Genomic DNA, 20,843 nt, shown 5'->3' with positions numbered 1-20,843 from the left:
TTTTGTTTGTCAAAAACATGCTGAAGGTTAGCACTTTGTGCATTTGTGGACAGGGAAGATGTGTTTTCACTCAGCGGGATGTAACCAAAGTTTAATTTTGTTGGCTTGTTCCAGAGTTTGACCAATTCAGTTAAATGTTCGTCACATTCTGCCTGACATTCAGTGAAAGTTGTTCTAGATTGATAATGTGTAGAACTCCCTTCAGAGTGACACACATATCAATGTGAGTCAGGTTAATAATTAGTTCCTAATCTTGAAAAACCTACATCTGTACCTATAACTCACAGTCCTGTTCTCACAGCGGTTCCAAAAACACTGGAGCTATTCCTCAGTGGTGGACAGTTTGTATATTTCTTCTTCTTCTGTGCTTATGTTGGTCGTAGCAGTGTTTAGCTTACAGCATGACGGACTGCCACTTCCCCCGCGTCACTGCAGATGTTTCTCTTATGTCTTGTGTGCGGATAGTGGTGATTAGCCCCCTGCGCTGACCTGAACCTCCAGCATACCCCTGCACACCTGACCGGAGCCTCACATCCACACATTACGGCCGCAGACACCCCGTTGTGTATAGATTAGCTCAACTGTTCTCTACGGGGGTTGTTTAAAATGCTACAGTCTCAGTATGTTAACTCAAGCATGGGCTTTAATGGACTGGCCAATAAAAACAGACAGATGCAGTGTTGGCACAGTCGTATGTTTAAAACACTTTGACCCTTGAATGTGTGAAGGAGGTTTTCTTGCCAGTGGATGTGTAGATCCTGTCGAGCAAAAGTAAGTCTAGATCTGCTCCATAAAAAACGCCTGGTGTCTTCATTTAGATGCACCATTTACCAGTTTTTGAATTTCCTACAGAAATGGCAGCTGCATCAGTCTGACTCTTCATCTCTGTTTGGGAAGAACTAGGAATTGGTACCTGTAAGTTATTTTCTACTACACATGTTGGTTGGTTGTTTGTAGAAATTTAACCTCTGCATTTGACCCGTCCTTTAATGCTGCTGGGGTAACATGTCAGGTCAACTGGAGCATTTGACCAATTGTGCATGTTTAAGGTCGATGCGTGAAACCAAAACAAAACCAACTGAGATGCAGAGAAATATAAACGCTGCACAAAAAGACTCAGACCCAGAACCTTCTTTTTCTTTCCAATTTGTCTTTATTACACTGGAAAACTTGCATCCTTACTGTGAGCAGGCTTGCATCTCCATAAACCTGACTCTCTTCGGTCTCCGGATTGTTTCCATGGTAACATTGTCCCTTTGGCTTATAATCTGTCAAAGTATAAAACAACTAATCTTCATTGAAAAAGCGTGGTTCCTTCCATTTTCTTATGCTTATCCGGGGCAGGGTCACGGCAACGTGCAGGTGACGTACCACCTCTAGAAAGTTACATACTGTAGCTTTAAACAGCATGAAGATACAGTATATGTGGTGTCCAAAAAGTATCTTAAAGTATTAAACAGCACCTTGGACTTTTTCATCTGGCTATAAATATGAGTGCATTAGTGTTGTCACGATATAAAAAACTAAATTTTGATACTACTTGATGATAAAAACACTTTCTTTAGACAATATAATGCAATTTTCAGCTTTAAATGGCAGTACTTTATTTTATATTTCCATCATCCAGGTAGGTTCCAGTTTATTGTTCTGATACAGCTCAAAATTATTCGAAAGCTATTCAGGAAAGGTTCATTTCTGTCCTGTGAATGTCCATTTTTTGTATCCTGCTCAAATGACTATCTAGTTTTGATACTAGTTTTAGTAGTACGCCCAGCGGCATTGAAGGATGGGTCAAATGCACTGGACAAATTTCCCTATAGGGACAATAAAGTTTACCTTAACCTTAACCTAATGCTGATTTGTATCTGATTTTGATGCTTTTGACAAACCTAGTCTGTGTTTAAACCCACAAATGTTCATACGTCAAACATGTAACTCTCCCCTTATACCAAATACATGTGGTACGCTGTATTTCGGGCCACATCTTTCAAAAGTTGCCTGTGTACATAAAACAAGGTAGAAAAATACACCACAATGTTTATATAAAGATACCCAAACGCAGTGAGAGCAGGCCCAGACTGTACACGGCCCACTTAGGTTGTGAGTTGTGTCACTGTGTCATTACCATGTGTCTGTCTGCAGCATAAAGGAGCGCTCCCCGAGGACGAGGCGCTTTCAAATCCCATTTTAGACCAAAATAAACACGCCATTACAGCTGCACCACGCTTTCTATATGTAAAATGAGTTAAGATTCAGACATTGTAGGTGTGGGCCTATGGGATTTTTAGGAGTCTTACAGTCTTTTCCAAAAGTTATAATATGTGTGCTTTGAAAGAAAAAAAAAAAACAAAAACTGAGATGTCATCCATGTATGTTTGTGTAATCTAGCGATCTCTCTTGGGCCCCATTCGGATCCTTTTTATGGTTAGTTGTAAGATTTTGTATATAAGAGTATTAAATAAAACTGTACAGAACAACTTGACAAACCTGATGCGATGTGCAGTAGTTTCATTAGCGGGATGTTAGCGAGTGTTGTGAAAGGGCTCTGAAGGGGGAGTGACTTAGCACGGAGAGCAAACGGAGGGGAGACTCAGAGCATCGTTTCTGTGTTACACTCTGCACACTTGACTGGGTGACGGGTGCACTGGAAGAGAAGCACTTGATCTGAAAGGTTAAAAACACTCCCGCGCCCTCTGACCTTCTGCAGGTATGAGGAAGGTCAGAGGGACCGAAACATTGTGAGAATAAAAGTGAACCAAGAGTGAAACAGTGCGCGGGAGTTTTCTTAACCTTTGAGACTCAGAGCTTCAAAAAACAGAAGTGAAACTCATAAAATATGTTAATTGGTTGTTTTCAGCGGAGATAGTATTTTCAAATCGACAAAAGGTAATACAGTGATCTCTAAATATGTTATGCATTAGCTGGTAATATACCCCCTCTGTAAACTATAATAAAAAATAAATACATACACTACTACTACTACTACTCACTATTCATTTTAGATTCAAGGCTATCCACATTTTGGGTTAGTCCTTGTCTACAACTCTATAACTCAGAGGTTTAGTCCTGTTTTTTGGCCCTAGTTTTTGGGCTGTTGTCAACAAAAGCAGTTCTTGGTAGACTAAAAGTGGATGTGGCGCTGATGAAACCCCTTAAATTATTAGAATCTGTAAAAGACTACTATGTACACACAGAAGTACAGTGATACTAGTTTACTAATAAAACAGCGTGATTCATTGACCCGGTGTTTGAAGGACTGCAGCTCTACTTTTATAGCACTAGATTTGGTGGTACCCAACGGAATATAGTTTGTTTCATCAGATTTTGAATTTTAAAGGCCGTTGAATTTTTTAACACTGAAAAACATGTTTGGGTAGTTTTTATTCAAAATTCTAGTTGATGAAATTTTAAGTGTATATTTTCAGTTTAAAAATTCAAAGTATATGCCTTGAGTTTAACAGCAAAGAGCCACGATGCCAAGGCCCAATCGATCTTAAGTGAGTCGATCGAATTTAGTAACAACCAGGAAATGCTGTAGAGAACAAACCCGATTGGTCAGACTTGGACAGAAATGATGTGGGGAAGGTAATCTAACTATTCAGTCAAAGAAAAAGGAAAAAGGACGAAGGGAAAAGAGAAAAAGAAAAGGGGGAAAAAAGACAAAGGGTAAAAAAGAAGAAAAAGAAAAGAAGGGGGAGAGAAAAAAGGGAGAAAGGAAAAAGGAAGAAAGGAAAGGAAGGAAAATAATAAGGGAAGAAAGGGAAAGGAAAAAGGAAATAAAAGAAAATGGAGACTCAACTTTGAAACTGAATGTCAAAACTAGTTTTAGCTTCATAACTATAATCACTCATTCATTCATTTTACCTGCTCAATAATAAAACATTAACTCATTGCCAAGTCCTGTTATGTTTTATACTGTACCATTTATTTATTTTTTGTCATAAATAAAATAAAAACAAATAAAAATAACTTAATTGGAAATAGCAATATAAATGTCTTTTTGATTCCTTAACTATAAACCCCCCCACAGAGGAGAAAGGCCAATAGGAAACAGCCGCCTCTGTCCTCCTCAGTCAGACGTACTTCTGCGTCACCCACACGACCAATCAACACATCAAGTGAAAGGTACAGCACTCGTCTTTCTGAATATACAATCACCACAGTGCTGACAGGAAAGACATTTTAACAGAAAAGTCAAACATTTGGATTTGGACCTGACCGTACCTTTGAGGGCTCTGGTTCTGTCATAAATCAACATGCAGTATTCCCAGAAAGTTGGTCTCATCTGTTGTTTTTTTATGTGCGTTCCAAAGTGTATAAATGCTAACCAGACATACTTACAATGATTCTGACACCGGTGTGTAAAAACTATTGGGTGCTACCTTTACAAAGACCCCAAACTTGTGTATATACAACTGAGGCTTCAATAATGGTTCATCATTTTAATTTGGAGAGGTCAGAACAAAGGCAATTTCACCAAAATGACCTGGAATTGTGAGGGGATAAAAAGGTCATTATGAAGCTCATTGAGAAAAAGTCAAGGGTTTGTAGCGCCGTCGACAACGCAAAGGGTGGATACTTGAAGATTAGAAAATCAAATATTTTTAAAAATATATGAAATGTTGGGTTATTTAGCTTTTTTTTCCTACTACTATTACTTTTTTGCTACATAATTTCATATATTATACATCAGATATTTGACGTCTGCCGTATTTATGTAACGTAAGGAAACAAAAACAATCAATGAGAACTTTTAACAGGTAGTATAGGCTATATTATTTCAACATTTTTTATTCAGTGATGTTCACCAGGTCGGTGACTCACATGCTAGTCTGCAGACTTAGCCTCTGGACCTGATCAGGATTGTGTGCTGATCGTGTGCTCTGAGGTTGTCTGCAAAAAAGGACTAAAGGGAGTATTAAGGGTCATGTGCTAAACAGTATGTGCATAGTTCTATCTTCTGATCCTACAGGCTACAAGACGGTTCCCTTGTCATTAGTCATAGAAATGTGCATGAATGAATCGATCTATTAAGTTTGGAGCCCTGGTTTCTTAAAGGTCCTGTATTACACAAAACTGACTCTTGTGAGCTTTAAGTTATGTTACAAAGTTGTAACCTGATCAAAAACATACCTGAAGTTGTGTTTTGTTTCATTCACACATTTGAATAATCCATTATTTTTAGTCTGTCTACATCTCCAAAGCTCAAAACGCTCTGTTCCACCTTATGATGTCATGAAGTGGTAGTTTTCAAGTTAACAGTTACACCTTCTACCTTTAGTTTCATAGAGATTAGCAACTCCAGGGCTAAAATCATCCAAATTATTCTAGTGAAGGTGTATGGTGTTTGAAAACACACTGGAGCACTTCCTGTATTAACACATGATGACATCACAAGGTGGAACAGAGTGTTTTTAGTTTGAGAGAAGAACTCAGCCTAAATATGCAGGGTTTGTGTGTTAAACATGTGTGAATGAAACAAAACACAACTCCGGGTCTGTTTTTGATGAGGAAACAACATTATAACATTAAAAATTGTGTATTATGGGCACTTTAAAGTAGGGGTCACACTAAACCCCCACGCCACAATAATCAAAAACATGTTGAGTAATGCTTAATGCTGTTTATTTCAATTGTTTATTGTGTTACTGGACCCAATATACAATATAAATGCAAAACAATATGTAATAGTGTCATTCATTTCACTTTTATATCTTGAAATCATCTCTCCAAGCTCGGCTTCAAACCTGCACTTTGGGTTATGCTAACGTCATGCTAACTCAACTGATTTCTTTATTGCTATACTGTAGATATAAAGAAATCAAAAAGCTACACAAATATAACTACCAACTCAGCTACTGCACAAACAAACTCTGGGTATGTACAGCTCAACTTTAGAGTGTTTTTCCTCTGATCTGAAGGTTGGCGAAGGTTCGAATTCCGCTCTTGGAATAAATGTCATAGAGCAGTACAGCAGTTCCTTAATGTAAAGCGCTTTAAGTGTCTTGAAGGTGGAAAAACGCTATATAAAAATGTGACCCTGTGACTTAATGAAATCCCTTTCCAAGACTCAAAATGCTGGATCCACCTTGTGAAGTCATCAGGTGATAATCCAGGAAGTACTTCTCCAATCCAGGAAGTACTTCTCCATGTCCGTACTCTTTTATCAGACCTATCAGCTCTCGTTACTTGCCTCATTTGAACAGTTTACTTCACTTGCACCGTTGTGTTTTGTATTTTTTGTATCACAGTGGAATCACTTTTACTTTTCCATCATGTTGTACGTTTCTCTACAATATTTTAACCGAGCACATGTGAAATGACAAGACTACGCCCGATTTTTTTCTGCTGTAGCTACATGTATAAGTCATCTTAAATGTATATATATATATCAAAGTGTAACCATTTATTCCAAGAAATAGAGACAAAAAACATTGTATTTGACCATAATCACCAAGGTTGGCTGTTTTAACTATGCAGGCCGATTTAAAGCAGCTCTCCTCTGTTTTCTAACATTTTTTTTACCAGTTTAAATACACAGCTCCCACCAAATCTGATCAAGTATTTATCAGTAAAACAGTTTATATTCCAAGACAAAATCTCATGGAACAAATCTGAAAAATGAGGCTTGTTTACATGGTGCTTAACAGGTCATTAACGGAGCGTATTGTCAGAGTATACCGAGTTTACTCCTCTCAGAGCTGGATACTCTGACTTTGAGCGTGGGCCAACAGCAAATGAGGAAAGTTGTAAATTGGTTGACTCATTTTTAGTTCAACAAAAACTTTTGTTTCTGGTGACTCTGCTGCTTTGGCTGAACTTGTTAGTTGGGTTGGGTGTCAGAATCTCTAGAGCAGGTTATGAAGGTTTGAAAGGCATGGATCTTTATTTAACTGTATAGTCCTGTTCTAGTACTGGTTTAGTCCTGGTTTATTTCATGTTTTGTTCTGGGTTTTGTCCTAGTTTGGATATGGTGTGTGTGCAGTTTCTTAGTCCACTTTGTTAATTAATCTTCCATTATGTTCCAGTTCAGAATAAAGCTGAACCCATAATAGAATAACCCATTCAATACAAAACGACTGGGGGAAACAGCTAGTTAGACTTTGTAGTTTAAAGTGTGCGCAAATAAAAGGCTAATTGGGTCCGTGTACAGCATCATGCTAGCTAGCTTCCTGTGTCTCAAAGCGTATGCTAACTTTTACCAAAAATAAACAACCTATTAACATTCAAACTAATTAAAATAGACTACCTCATTGTTTTTAAGTGTAGAATACTTCAGTTTGTGTCAGGATTTGTTTTTTGTGTGTTCTGTGAGACTCTGGCACCATCTCCACGCACCTGCTTCTGATCAAACAATCAAGCCTTCACCTGTGAGGACTGAGGATCCGACACTCAGGTACAGATCGTTTAGTCACCTTACAGTATCTTATCATCTCCTGGTATTTCCACGGGTCGTCCTTCACGCCATGTTCTAGTTTATTCGTGTATCCACCGTGATCCCACTCCTTGGAGCCACTCTGCACCTCCGCCTCCGCCTCAGCTCTCCGTGTCCGGTACGTACACCCCAGCCTCTGACCCTGCGACCCAAGACTACTGCCTACGACACCGCTCCCAACTGTCCGCTCTGTCTCCCTTCGATCACGCTCCTGTATCTGCAAAGAAACTCGGTTGACCTGTTTCCCAAGTCTGTATCTTTGGTCCCTCTGTCAGTCTTTATGACAGTTTGTGGTGTTTTAATGTTTATTCTGCATCAAAATTAGCATTGAGACACAAATATCTCATAAAATTAACACGTTTTTACCATGTTGTCAGCGACATCCAGACAATATTTGTTCATTTTAGTGTGACTCTGCAAAAAACCCATAGAGATACAACTGCACAGAAAGTAGTGACGCCAACAGTGAGGTTTCCAGGTTCTGTTGTGCACAAAGCCTATAGTGTGTTAAAAATCTGCTGTAGAACATTTTCCATTTATGAACTGAATTAATGCTGTTTTTCTAACCTGTCATGCGCCCGGGTAGGATCGTAACAAAAGGTAGAATTCTATCAGCCGGACTCAAAAAAGTATGTCCAGAATGTAACCACTTTTTCTTTCAGTGAACCGTACAACAAGTGACATGCAATTGTGATCACTGAAATGTCAAAATCTGATTATAATGTGGTTTCTGGGTCTTTAAGATTATATAGATGAATGTAAAATGTAGATGTAAACTGCAAAATCTGATGTGAGTTACCAAAAGGACCACAGTCTGAAAGAAATGAGATGATTTGGCTTTTTACATGTCGTTGAAATCATCATCTCACTCCAAAAATGTTATGTGGATGAGATTTTAAGTGTGATTGAAACCGCAGCCATCGTTGGACACTTTTGTCACTGGAAAAGTTACAGCTTTGGGCGATGCAGTCCATTAAAATCACTAGAATATGTATTTTTTTTCTAAAGACAAAACTAATTCACAGACAAATACTCTTAAGAATACATGAAAAAGTAGTTCTGCCCTCTCAGAGCTGCTTGCAGACTGCTGTGTTGCTGTTTGTCCCTCGCAGGCTCCCGTCTGAGTTGTCTTCTGTTTACTATGTCTGCTGCAGTTTATTCACCCGAGACTTGAACTTTGAACTGGGTGCTCCTTGAAACAGCACCCGCCTCAGCCCCTCGTCTCCTTTGGGTGCAATTACCTGAGCTTAGCAGAAGTAAGTTGCGGTTTGGTGCAACTCCAGCAAAGAAAAAACTACGAAAATGAAATGAGAAAAACATACCGCCTGATGCTGTTTGACAATACAATGCTAGCAGTTCATATAAACATCAGTATTTATGAGATCTTATTAACTGAGTGCACTGCTTCTTCTTATTACTTACTCCTGTAATGAATTGAGCCTGGAGTAAGTGAATTTCTTCACTAAGTTTTTACATCTATCAACTGGACAAATCGTTCATCCAAGCCGCCTCCTCAGTTCTGGTCACATTACTGGTGGACACTGCTTTATGTCTGTCTGAAGGGAGGGGCCAACTACACTGAAACTGTAAACAGCTATTGTTTCCATTTTCAGCCTTAATGGCCCTATTCCACCTTTAATAGCCCTTCTATTGTTCTCTCTTGTTTCTTTTGTTTGCTTTGGGTCTGAGGATGGGACAGGTCTAATGGTCCGTTCACACCGGGGCGACACGCGTCTTGCGGTCTGTGAGTGCCTTTGGATGTTTTTGTTTTCCCTGTGTGTTTGTGAACGCCGCAAACCAGGTTGAGTGGCTTTAGTGAATTTATTACATAAAACCAATCAACGGAGGTGATCAGCTCTGCGGAGTGTCTGGGTCCATGACTAGCCTTTAAGCTAACCGGTGCGCCCTGTATAATTAAGTTGCCGCTAGTTTGTGGCTGATGTCTTTCTACTTGTTCCAGATGTGACGTCGCTTTGTCACTGGAGCGTAGTCTCTGATTGGTTGAAGCTGCGCTTCAAATGCCCAAAGGTTCAGCTTTTTCAACTTTTGGATGTGCGAACAAAGCTTCCGACGCTTGGACGCTCAAGACGCGCTACGTCAACACCAGATTCACGCCACTCTGATGCTTGAAGACGCACCGCAAAGATGCAGGACGGCCAAGATGTGCGTCCACCATAGACTTTGCATGTGAACTCGATGTCCCTGAGGCCCCGGTGTGAACGCATAAGAAGGATTGTCTTTCCTAACAAAAAATGCTTCTTTAACTCCTCTCTCAAACCATTTCTTTTCTCTGGCAAAGATCTGAACCTCACTGTCTTCAAACGAGCGGTTTGTGGCTTTGAGATGGAGATGTACGGTGGACTGGGGTCCAGAGGAGGACAAGATATTTACAGATTAGGAAGGTTGATAGATTATTAAAATACACCAAATGTCATGTGTTATCTTATCCTCGAACACTCTTTTGGACTCGGATCTAAGTTTGCCTGGCAAGTCCAGAATGATGACTCTGTATTTTGTAAACAGTCGTGCATATCCATCTGTCAGTTCACCCATCTGGAAACAGGGACATTCATCTTCGTAAAGTAGTGAAAAAGTAGTAAGTAGTCCAGATCCCAGGAAAGGTGTGAGTAAACTTTATAAGTAGACTGGAGGAAACAGCTAGTTAGACATTAGTAGTCAACAGTAGTTTAAAGTGTGCCCAAATAAAAGTCTAATAAGCTCCATGTACAGCAGCACGTTAGCTACATTCCTGTGTCTCAAAGCTTATGCTAACTTTTATTAAAATATAAAATAAACTTATTAAAATTCAAATTCATTCAAATAAACACGACCACATTGTTTTTTTAAATGTAGAATGCTTCAGTTTGTGGTGCTGTTTTAATATTTATTATGCCTCAAAATTAGCATTAGCGTTAGCATTGAGACACAAACATCTGTCTTTCTAAACACAGAAGATGAAGACTTTCTGTTTAAAGGAAAATTTTGCAAAATACACCGAATACACTAAGTTTGAATGATGTCTTTATGTGTTTTTTATACAGTCATGCATGTATATCCACCTGTCAGTCACGGCCATCTGAAAACAGGGACATTTATCATCGTAAAATACAGAAGTAGTGCGTAATCTGGGTCTCAGGCAATGTGTAAAAAATGTGTTAAAAAAAGCAAAATAAAAAGAAAATTTCTATTCTGTCAGAAAGGAGGAGACAGATATAAGGCTGTGTTCACCAGCAGTGTGACAGAACTTATTTGAACGGCAAAACGTCTTCACTTTAAAACTTTTTTCCAGTCGACAGAATTGATTTTTTTTCTTTTGCTATGGATCAAAAAAAAAAAAAAAAGTTGAAATATTTGAAACTTAGATTTTCTTCTGTCATTTTGTTATTATCACTGAATCTTCTGTCCAATCAGTGGTACCAGGTAACATCTGTTTCTCTCAAAAATAAATTTTAGATTCTTGCTTTCTGCAGCAGTGATTATAACCATTTTGATTTCACAAACTCAATCAAAACAGATCTGGTTTGTGTGATTGCTAGTTGTACCCGGCTGGCACGTGTTTTTAAAGGCCTTGTACCTGATGTTTTTGAACAAAATGTGTCTTTATTCGCTTAAACTTGGAGTGCAATCTGCATCTAATTATAAAGCATTTTAATCACAGATAATCAGGAAGTGCAGTGTTAGCATGCAAGTTTTTTTGTAAGCATTACAGTGACGGCAAAACTCTGCTCTCGTCTCTGAACGTTATGAAAACTGCTTCTAAATTCATTGTGGTGAATAGTCAGGATGCTCGGAATAACTTTGGACCACCGCAAACAGATTCAAATGAACTAATTATGTTTTCGATGTTTTTTTTTAAGGCAAGTCAAGTTTATTTGTGTAGAACAATTCATATACAAGGTAATTCAAAATGCTTTACTGAATAAGAAAGACATTAAAATCACAATACAACAAATCAAAACATAAATAATCAAGAATAATCATTATAAAATTAATACTGAAGGAGAAAAGTGCAGACTAAAAAGCTAAAACAATATGTTGCTCTATTTATGGCTGATAGGGAGTTTGTATAGTAGTTACAGTACCTGATCTCGTTCATAATCATAATTCTTTGTAACATACAGGCTGATCAGGTTAGCACACACAATGCTACGAAACAAGCTACAAAATGCCTGGATTTTGCCAAAGCATCAAGTTGTCAAAGCCGTAGTCAACCAGTTACATAGATTTATACTTTGTTCGGCAAATCGACCCTCTCCTAAAATCTTCTAATGACATTTTTTGTGATAATGTTAAGATAATACCAGTAGATGAGAAATAAGGGCGTTAATATTTGACATTCTTTTAACAGAATTTGGTCTGTTTTATATTTAGTCCTGGGGTAATCCTGTTCTGGTGCTGGTTTATTCCTGGTCTAGTTCATGTTTTGTTCTGGTTTTGTCCTTGTTTTGATATGGTCTATGTGCAATTTCTTAATCTACTTCGTTCATCAGTGTTCCATCATGTTCCAGTTTAGCACCTGAGCTCAAAAAAGATTACATGGACTCAAAAAACTGTCCAGCTGGGAGAATATAACCATTTTTACTTTCCGTTAATGTTATCACAAGCGAAATGCAAGTGTAAAGTTGCCACGAAGAAGCCCTCTCGAAGATTCCATCACTTTATTCTGTTATTGCAAACGCTAACCAACATGTTTTTGGTTGTTTTTTTTTACCAACTCACTTCCATTCTCCTGTTAATCTGTAGAGCTGGCACATCCACACACCCCACAACCACAACCAGACAGCAGGAGTGGCTTCGGGAGGAGGAAAAGCGCAATAACAAGCCCGAGATGAGGGTTGAGATAGGACGCGTACAGGCAGCGGCGCGCTCCCCCCTGATAATTCACCTCTAATCTATGCTCCGCAGGTGTGCACTTAGAGCCCCAGAGGTGAGCCAAGAACCCAGGCACGATTTACTCTGCCCCTGCACTGCGCCGGCGTTATCGTGGCTTCCCATACACACAGGCAAACAAACTTCTACGGGATGATTACAGAAGGTTACCGTGATTTATCTGAGTTACTGGACCAGCGCTCGAGGAATACTGGCATGTACTGTACGGGAACAAGCGACGCGTATGAGATCGGAAATGTTAAAGGGTCAAACATAAGCTAAACTGACGCGTTGGTACCGCTTTGTTATAATTACACCTTAATTAGCCTTAGTAAAGCGTGAAGAAATACTCGAATTATAATGAACGAAGAGTTAATGAACGATGACTGGCTTTGTAACTGCTTATTAAAGGAGTTTGAGCGGACGTAATAGAAGTAGTCCAGTTTCGTGCATTATTTATTCACTGAAGCGAGGTTGTCAATCCGCGCCATCGGCTCCTCGGACCACCGCCAACTCTCACACGCACGCGCACTCCACTTTCCTAAACAGTACGTCGTCTTGTTAGATATGCTTTTCCTAGTCGGTACAAAAGTCTATAGGCTTTGATGAGCATGATTGACAGGTGGATTATATAATCAACGAAACAGATGGTCCGTCCATTTCAAAATAAACATGGCAGCTTAGACGAGAACTGTTTGGAATTGAATAAATAAATGAGAGGACGGAGAAACAGGCAGACTTCTCCCAAATCAACAGACTAAGTGCTGCTAATTTAAGTTAAGTTATTGATTGCGTTTTGAATGATTGAAGGGTATTTCAGAGAGGCATTACAATTTAACTGCTTTGACTGGATCGTTAGCAGACTGGTGAGAGATATGGTTTTCTGTGAGCAACATAAAGCCCCTCTGGATGATCAACTCGAGCGTTGATCTTTTTGTAACGTTCATCTTGTCTTCAATATTGATAGTTAGCTTCTTATTTTCTTTTAATTAGATAACTTATTAAGTGAGATATACTTATCTTGACATGTTCCGGCTGCTAACTGCGAGTCATTATCAGAACTGTCACGGGTGTTGGTGGTGATGTGCCATATATTAGCCGTTGTTACTTCCTGTAGATGTGGTCAAAAAGATGGACCGGGCAGATTGCTCAGACTGACCACACCTCCTAGCGCTCGGTAGTCCTTGGAGAAGGGTGGCCCATGTGTGGAAACAAAGGAACGCTCTTTCATGGGTCAAGGAGGCAACCGAAATCAGGAAGCAAGGCACAGACACTATCAACTGTGGCGAACACACGGGAAACTTCTCCAAGGACCATCGGGCGACAGGAGGCGTGGTCAGTCAGTCCGAGCGACCTGCCAAGTCCTGACCACACCTACAGGGAGTAACAGCAGCTGATATGCCACATGTTACCACCAGCACCAGTGACAGTTGTAAAGATGACTCCCAGCTAGCAGCCGAAACATGTAAACAAGGTAAACATGTCAAAATAAGAAGCCAATTGAGAGTTGATCTTTTGTCCAGGTAGGTTAAAATGAAAATCTGTCAACTGGACAAATGCTTTGATTAAGAGTGAATACATTTTGCCACTCATCCAAGTGGATCCTTCACTTCTCACACTCTACTGTTAAATTATAGCATTACAGTCGTCCCTCGTTTATCGTGGGTGTCACGTTCTAAAAATAACCCGCAATAGGCAAAATCCATGAAGTAGTCACCTTTACTTTTTACAATTATTCTATGTTTTTTGCTGTAAAACCCCTCACCACACACTTTATACACTTTTCTCACACAGGCATTAACATTTTCTCACATTTCTCTCTTGTTTAAACTCTCTCAAAGTTCAAACCTTCGTCTGCGCCTTTGTCGGTGCAGAACGTTTCATCGACATTGTGGGTTTTGTCGGGGAGAAAACTTGCAAACATACAGCACTTCAGAGTCACACTGTGATCCAACATTTATGTAAATTTGTCTGAACACATTCTGTACTGTACAGGAGACACGGCACAGAGGAGACTGATGGATAATGGTCTACAGTCCCTTAGCCAATCAGGACGCAGAACACAATGCACGTGAAAAAGCATGTAAAAGTGCATTGAAAAATCTGCGAAACACCAAGACCGCGAAAGGTGAACCACGATATAGTGAGGGACAACTGTATATCTGTCTGAAGGGAGGCGCAAACTACACTCAAACTAACACACCCTATTTGTATTGAAACTGGATAATTATTTACTCAGCAGGTATCGATGTCAAAAAAGTCACATTCACAGGACAGAAATGAACCTTTCCTGAACAGCTCTAGAATGATACTGAGCCATGGCACCTAAATTAATTGTATTTTATTATCATTGTGGGATCAGAATCGGTATTGAGTATCAAGCTTATTCCTTAGTATCGAAATCAAGTTTGAAATGTAAATGTGCATTGAACTATATCCTGTGTGTGGTGTGAACTATCACCTACATTTTGAGTATGTAAAATATTCCTCAGGTGACACTCCTAACCCTTTGCCCAGTTGTTAGAATTCCATCTTCTTTAGCTCACGTCCAATCCCCTCAGCTCGTGTGCCAGCCACCGGGGTCTCACTGTGAGGTTATATCAGAGACAGAACAAATTATTCCAAAATGGCAGCTGAAAGTTGAAACGAGACAAAATTCGATGAGACCCCGCTTTGTGGCTGGAAAAATCCAACAGCAGTTATTATAGCACAGTGTAATGGGCCAATCAAAACGTTGCCCTCTGGTCCACAATGCGTCTTTGTAAGCATTGTTCAGAGCGGTCTACACAGCGGTTCGAATCTTTGTCACACAACGTCACATGTATTCAACAGCAGTCTAACCCGTGAGTCCGTGCACCAAACCCATAATTTGGGGTTGGATGTTTTAGCTGGCAGATTACCGCAGATGTGGCTCTTTAAATCTGAATCAAAAACATACAATCGTTTCCCTTCATTGTAACAATTTCCGAGCAGAGAATTCTTCGGTCAAATGGAATATTTCCACCGCTCAGGCTGATCTCGGAAAACCAACGGTAATTTCGGAGAGCTTTAGATTCCCAATGACGTGGTTTAAGACGTACTAATAAACAGTAGCAGTTGTAGGAGCCATTAATAGCTGCTAATGATACAGTATCTGTTTTTGAAAGCAATTAGACTGTGTATTTTAACTTTTATTTAACCACGGAATGCCTTTTGAGATTAAGAACTTGGCAAAGAGACAGTAGTAAGTCAGAGAGTGGGAGTTGAGTGAAGCGTCTGGGGAGGTGGAGGTCCCGGGCACATTATACTCTGTGCTCTCTAAATTTGGAGTCATTTGAAGTCGTTTGTTTGTTGTAGCGGTAGCTCACTTTGTAGAAATGACAGGCCTCAAATCATAATGTCGGGGTTTAAATTCCTTCGAACATTGCATATGGTTAAAAAGTAATAATAATAATAAATAAACACTAGATAAATGCCTCGTGTTGTGATTCTTTGAGCTATCAGGTGTACTCAGTTACATTTACTCTGTTATATTTACTTGAGTAACTTTTTAAATTGCATTAACTTTAAATTATACATCAGGCGTTACCTCCCACAGCTATTCACGTTACTCTTACTTGAGTAGTAGTTTTCCCATGTGCTTGCGTAATTTCTAGGACTACTACTTTGTACTTCTACTTGAGTAATATTATTTTGAAGTAACATTACTCTTACGGAGGAAAGGGTAAGCAGGCTAACGTCAAATCCAATCTTAACCATTAGCGACATCTGGTTTGCAAACAAGTTAACGATACCTGAAACAAATCACTGCTCAGCCTGAAGCTAACGATAACTAGCATGCACTTCCTGATTAATGGAAATTTAAACGCTTTACGATTAGATGCAGTCGTACGCGGCGAACATATTTTGACCTTCACAGCTGCTTGCACAAATGTATATACCGAGAGAAGTTTTGCTCAAATCCATGGGAAAAAAATCAGGATATAGGGCTTTTATCCAGTTTAAATCCTCTCAAAGTTATCCACACCTTCAGTACGTATCCCAAGTCCACTCAAGAGACTTCCAAACACACCTCGGGAACGTATTTTGCAAGCAAGAGGGAGATCTTTCAACTTGTAGTCAACACTATACATATATATACCTTCCAGTGAAGACCCGCCAATACCCAGGCTTTTGAAATCTCAGACCACATGTGCACACAGACATGAACATTTTGGCAACGTGTAGCAGAACTCCAGCTCTGATGTGACAAGAAAGACAAGCCCAGTGGACAACATGAGTGGATTTCTGAAGTCGCTAGAAATTAGAATCAGATTTGTGCCAACAGCTGTAGCTCTGGGCCACTGGAGCTTCTGCTTTACAGAGGCGGAGGCGGAAGAGCCAAGTCCACGCTTGAGTAGCCAAATACCCCATTTGCAGAGTTTAAAGAGAGGCTTCCACGGGATATTACACATATACAACATATTTAGTTCACAGTGTTACCTTTTATTGATTTGAAAATGCTATATTCACCAAAAACAATGAATTAACACATTTAATAAGTTTCAATTTCGTTTCTGGAGTCTCCCCTCACTTTGCTCTGTGTGCTCCCCCTTCTGAGTGCAATCACAGCACAATCAGCATGCATTCCACTATGAAACTACTGCACATTGTATCAGGTTTGTGAAGTTGTAGTGTATTTTTTATTCATTTTTTTGTACATTTATGAAGATTTGTCAGGTGGGAACATGGGTGACATAGGCTTGTGGACTAAATGACACCATAAGGCGGAGTTAAAGCTCACAAGAATCCATTTTGTGTGATATTAGACCTTTAATTATCAATCTTTTGATAAAGTATAAATATACACCACACTTTTTAACAGCCAGACAATAAAATACTATGATATCATGAAATAACATTAATCTGCCTGATATACTTGAGTAGACATTTAGACAACACTGTGTTACATGTTCAAACTTTGATGTTGAATAGATAAAATACAAACAACAGTGAAAATACAGCTCTAATCCTCTCAGTGGAAAATATCCCTGGACTGTGCAGTGGGACTGGACAAAAACACGACATCAAGAATAGACTGGACTCTCATGTGACACCCGCTAATAAAAGTCAGGAGGGAGAAGACTGAAGGGTGAGGATAGGGACTGTGGGTGGGCGACTCTGGCAGCGGGTGGGGCTCAGGGATCAAAGGGTGAAGGTGAGCAGTTTGGAGGGAACGAGAGACAGAGAATGTAAACTACAGTGACAAAGTAATGGGAAAACTGCAGTCTATTAGATCTATTGCTAACTAATGCATTTTTGAAGTTATATTTTTGTCATTTGATGAACTGATTTAGTCACTTTTGGATATTTTTGGACTGGGGTCTGACACCTGCTTGTTTCCATGTAAATATCCAACCATTCATTTTCTTCCACTTCTCCAGAGCTGGGATAAGTGGAAGAAAACTATCTAAGCAGGGACTCCAGGCTAAGTAAGAACTCCCAGACTTCCCTCAACCCAGACACGTCCTCTAGCTCCTCCGGTGGGACCCTAAGGCGTTCCCAGGCCAGCCGAGAGACATAGTCCCTTCAGCGTGTCCTGGGTTTCCCCCTGGGCCTCCTCCCGGTGGAAAATGCCTGAAACACCTCTCCAGGGAAGTGTCCAGGCCTTGTAAATATTGTCTGGAATGTTCCACAGTTGGCATTAAATGTACCAATGTTGCTTTCATTCATTAGAGGTGTTTTTATTGCTCAAAAGGACGTTGAAAACCATTTTTTACTGGGATTCCAAATATGTAAATTACCCTCGATGAGTTTAATTTGACTGAAGCAGAACGTTGTGGGTGATGTTACACTCCTTTTGTCCACATTTTTATACAGTCCATGGGTTTGATACCATAAAAAGGAACAATCTCTGCTATAGGAACAATAACTTCTCCACAGAAACAAGTAGGTGGTGGACCCTGTATTAGAAAAGTTACATAATGCATCTTTCATATGCACTGTCAGCGAAATACACGCTTTATTTTTGTGATCTGAATAACTGATTTTGCTGTGACTAATAGGGACCATCTTGTAATTTTCTCCCCAATAAATTCATATACTCAAAACTTTTCTTGCCTGCTACCACTGCATGTACCCACCACATAAAGGTCAGCTGAAGTCCCCAGATATCATGAGCATGTCCGCGCGCTAATGACAAACTGCAGCGCGGCTAGTTTGGCTAACGATCCCGCACTTTCTGGGTCAGCTATATTTTAGCGGGAGCCGATATGACTCTCGGCGTTCGCAGAATAAATTAAAAGTGGCCCTCACCTCCCTGCAATGAGGAAGAAGCTGCCACACGTATGGATTATAGGAGGTGCTTCGTGATGGATGATTTTGGTCAGGCCGTCTCAGCTGCATCGCTCACCTCCACCACACGGAGCCTTCACCAGCGAGACGTGTTCAGGTCACAGAGCAGCAGCTAAAGTCCCAGTACAGTTTACAATATTAGACCAGTGGACCTTTACTGGGACTGGTATCTGATTCTGAATGCACAAGTTAAAAGTTTGGCTTTATATAAAACGATCTTAAAGGGCCCAGATTATAACAGATCAGAAAATAGTGGAATGTTGTTTCCTCATCACAAACATACCCGGAATTGTGTTATTTTTCTTCTTTTTTTCCATGATTATTTACATTTTAGATTCTCACTGAAGGCATCAAATGAATGAACTATGAATTAACACATATCGAACTCAAATTAAACTCAAAACTTAATAAAAATAAATATTACATGACATACAAAAATAAATAAATCAAAATGGCTACCCTTGCTTTGAACCCTGCTTTGCACTATTGGCATTTCTTGATCCTGACACCTGTGAAGTGAAAACCATCTCAGGAGACTTCATCAAGGTTTCAGGTTTTTGTTTATTTTCGTCTCCTCATCGAGAAATTTGGCTCAGAGCAGTCAGTAGCGTTAACACACAGATATGGCTTTATAGCAAAAGACGAAATGTAAATCTGTCAACTGGACAAATCGTTGTAGGAGTGAAGATGTTTCACTGCTCATCCAAGCCACTATTGTTCTCTTTGTTCCTGTAAGCGGCCATTACAGGTTGAAAAGGGTCGTTAAGGCTGAGACAATAGCTGTTTACAGTTTCAGTGTAGTTAGCCCCTCCCTTCAGACAGATATAAGGCAGTGTCCACCAGCAATCTGACCAGAACTGAAGAAGCGGCTTGGATGAGCAATGAAACATCTTCACTCCTACAACAATTTGTCCAGTTGACAGATTTAAACTTCGTCTTTTGCTATGGATCAAACCTGGACGACTGAGGGATTACACAGACATACAGATATGACATGACAAAGGACAAATAGAATTGGACAATATACAATCACCCAGGCGTCACATATCTGCACAGTCAGTCCACGCTGTTAATCATTTTTATGGACTTGGGCACGGACATGTTTTTATACCTGTCATTTTGACATAAAGGAGCCCTGTATCTCCTCGCAGACTGCAGGAGCATAAACTGTGAGTTGAGCACATGAGAGGGATCTCTGATAATCTTCAGAGCCTGTCTCACACCAGACTGTTCAAAGATGGTCTGTGGTCCAGTCAGACAGTTTTAACAGTCTAAGGATCTTGACAGTCAGGTTTCCAAACCAGCTGACTATTCCATGCCTTAGCACAGACTCTATAGAACATCAACATTATATTTTGGCTGACTCCGAACGCCCTTAATCTCCTAAGAAAGTACAGATGTCCAGATGTGGCTGCTGATGTCAGCGCAGCCTGTGAGCAGACAAGAAGCTCATCGTGAGAAAGTTAGAGGTTTCCAGCATTTGTCATGACCTATTTATTTAACTTTTTTTTTCTTTGCTACATAATTTCATATACCTTTTCATCATACATGCTGCTTGCCCCCCAAAAAATTCACCACCATAAAAAAATGTTAAACACATTAATATTTTGTTGTTCCGCCTTTAGCTTTGATTACAGCACGCATTCTCTGGCATTGTTTCGATTTCGCTTCTGCAACGTCACAAGATTTATTTCCATCCAGTGTTGCATTAAATTTTCACCAAGATGTTGCATTGGTGATGGTCGAGTCTGACGCTGCACAAAGCTTCTCCAGCACATCCCAAAGATTCTCAATGGGGTTAAGGTCTGGACTCTGTGGTGGACAATCCATGTGTGAAAATGATGTCTCATGCTCCTGAACCACTCTGTCACAATTTGAGCTCGATGAATCCTGTCATTGTCATCTTGGAATATGCCCGTGTCATCAGGGAAGAAAAAATCCATTTATGGAATAACCTGGTCATTCAGTATATTCAGGTGTCAGCTGACCTCATTCTTTGAGCACAGACTGTTGCTGAACCTAGACCTGACCAACTGCAGGAAGCTCAGACCTATTTGCTTAGTTAAATCCAGTTGGCAACTTTTTTTTTGGCCAGGCAGTGTATTTGATGTCTTCCGTTATATAGTATATAAAATGTAGAAAGAAGTAAACTTAAAAAAACAAACAAACACTGAATGAGACGTGTGTCCAAACCTTTGACTCGTAGTGTAACTGAAAATCACTTTAC

This window comes from Periophthalmus magnuspinnatus, chromosome 1 (genome assembly GCF_009829125.3).
Source record: "Periophthalmus magnuspinnatus isolate fPerMag1 chromosome 1, fPerMag1.2.pri, whole genome shotgun sequence".
Classification (NCBI taxonomy): Eukaryota; Metazoa; Chordata; class Actinopteri; order Gobiiformes; family Gobiidae; genus Periophthalmus; species Periophthalmus magnuspinnatus.
The sequence above is the reverse complement of the archived record's forward strand: the minus strand, read 5'-3'. Positions refer to the sequence as shown.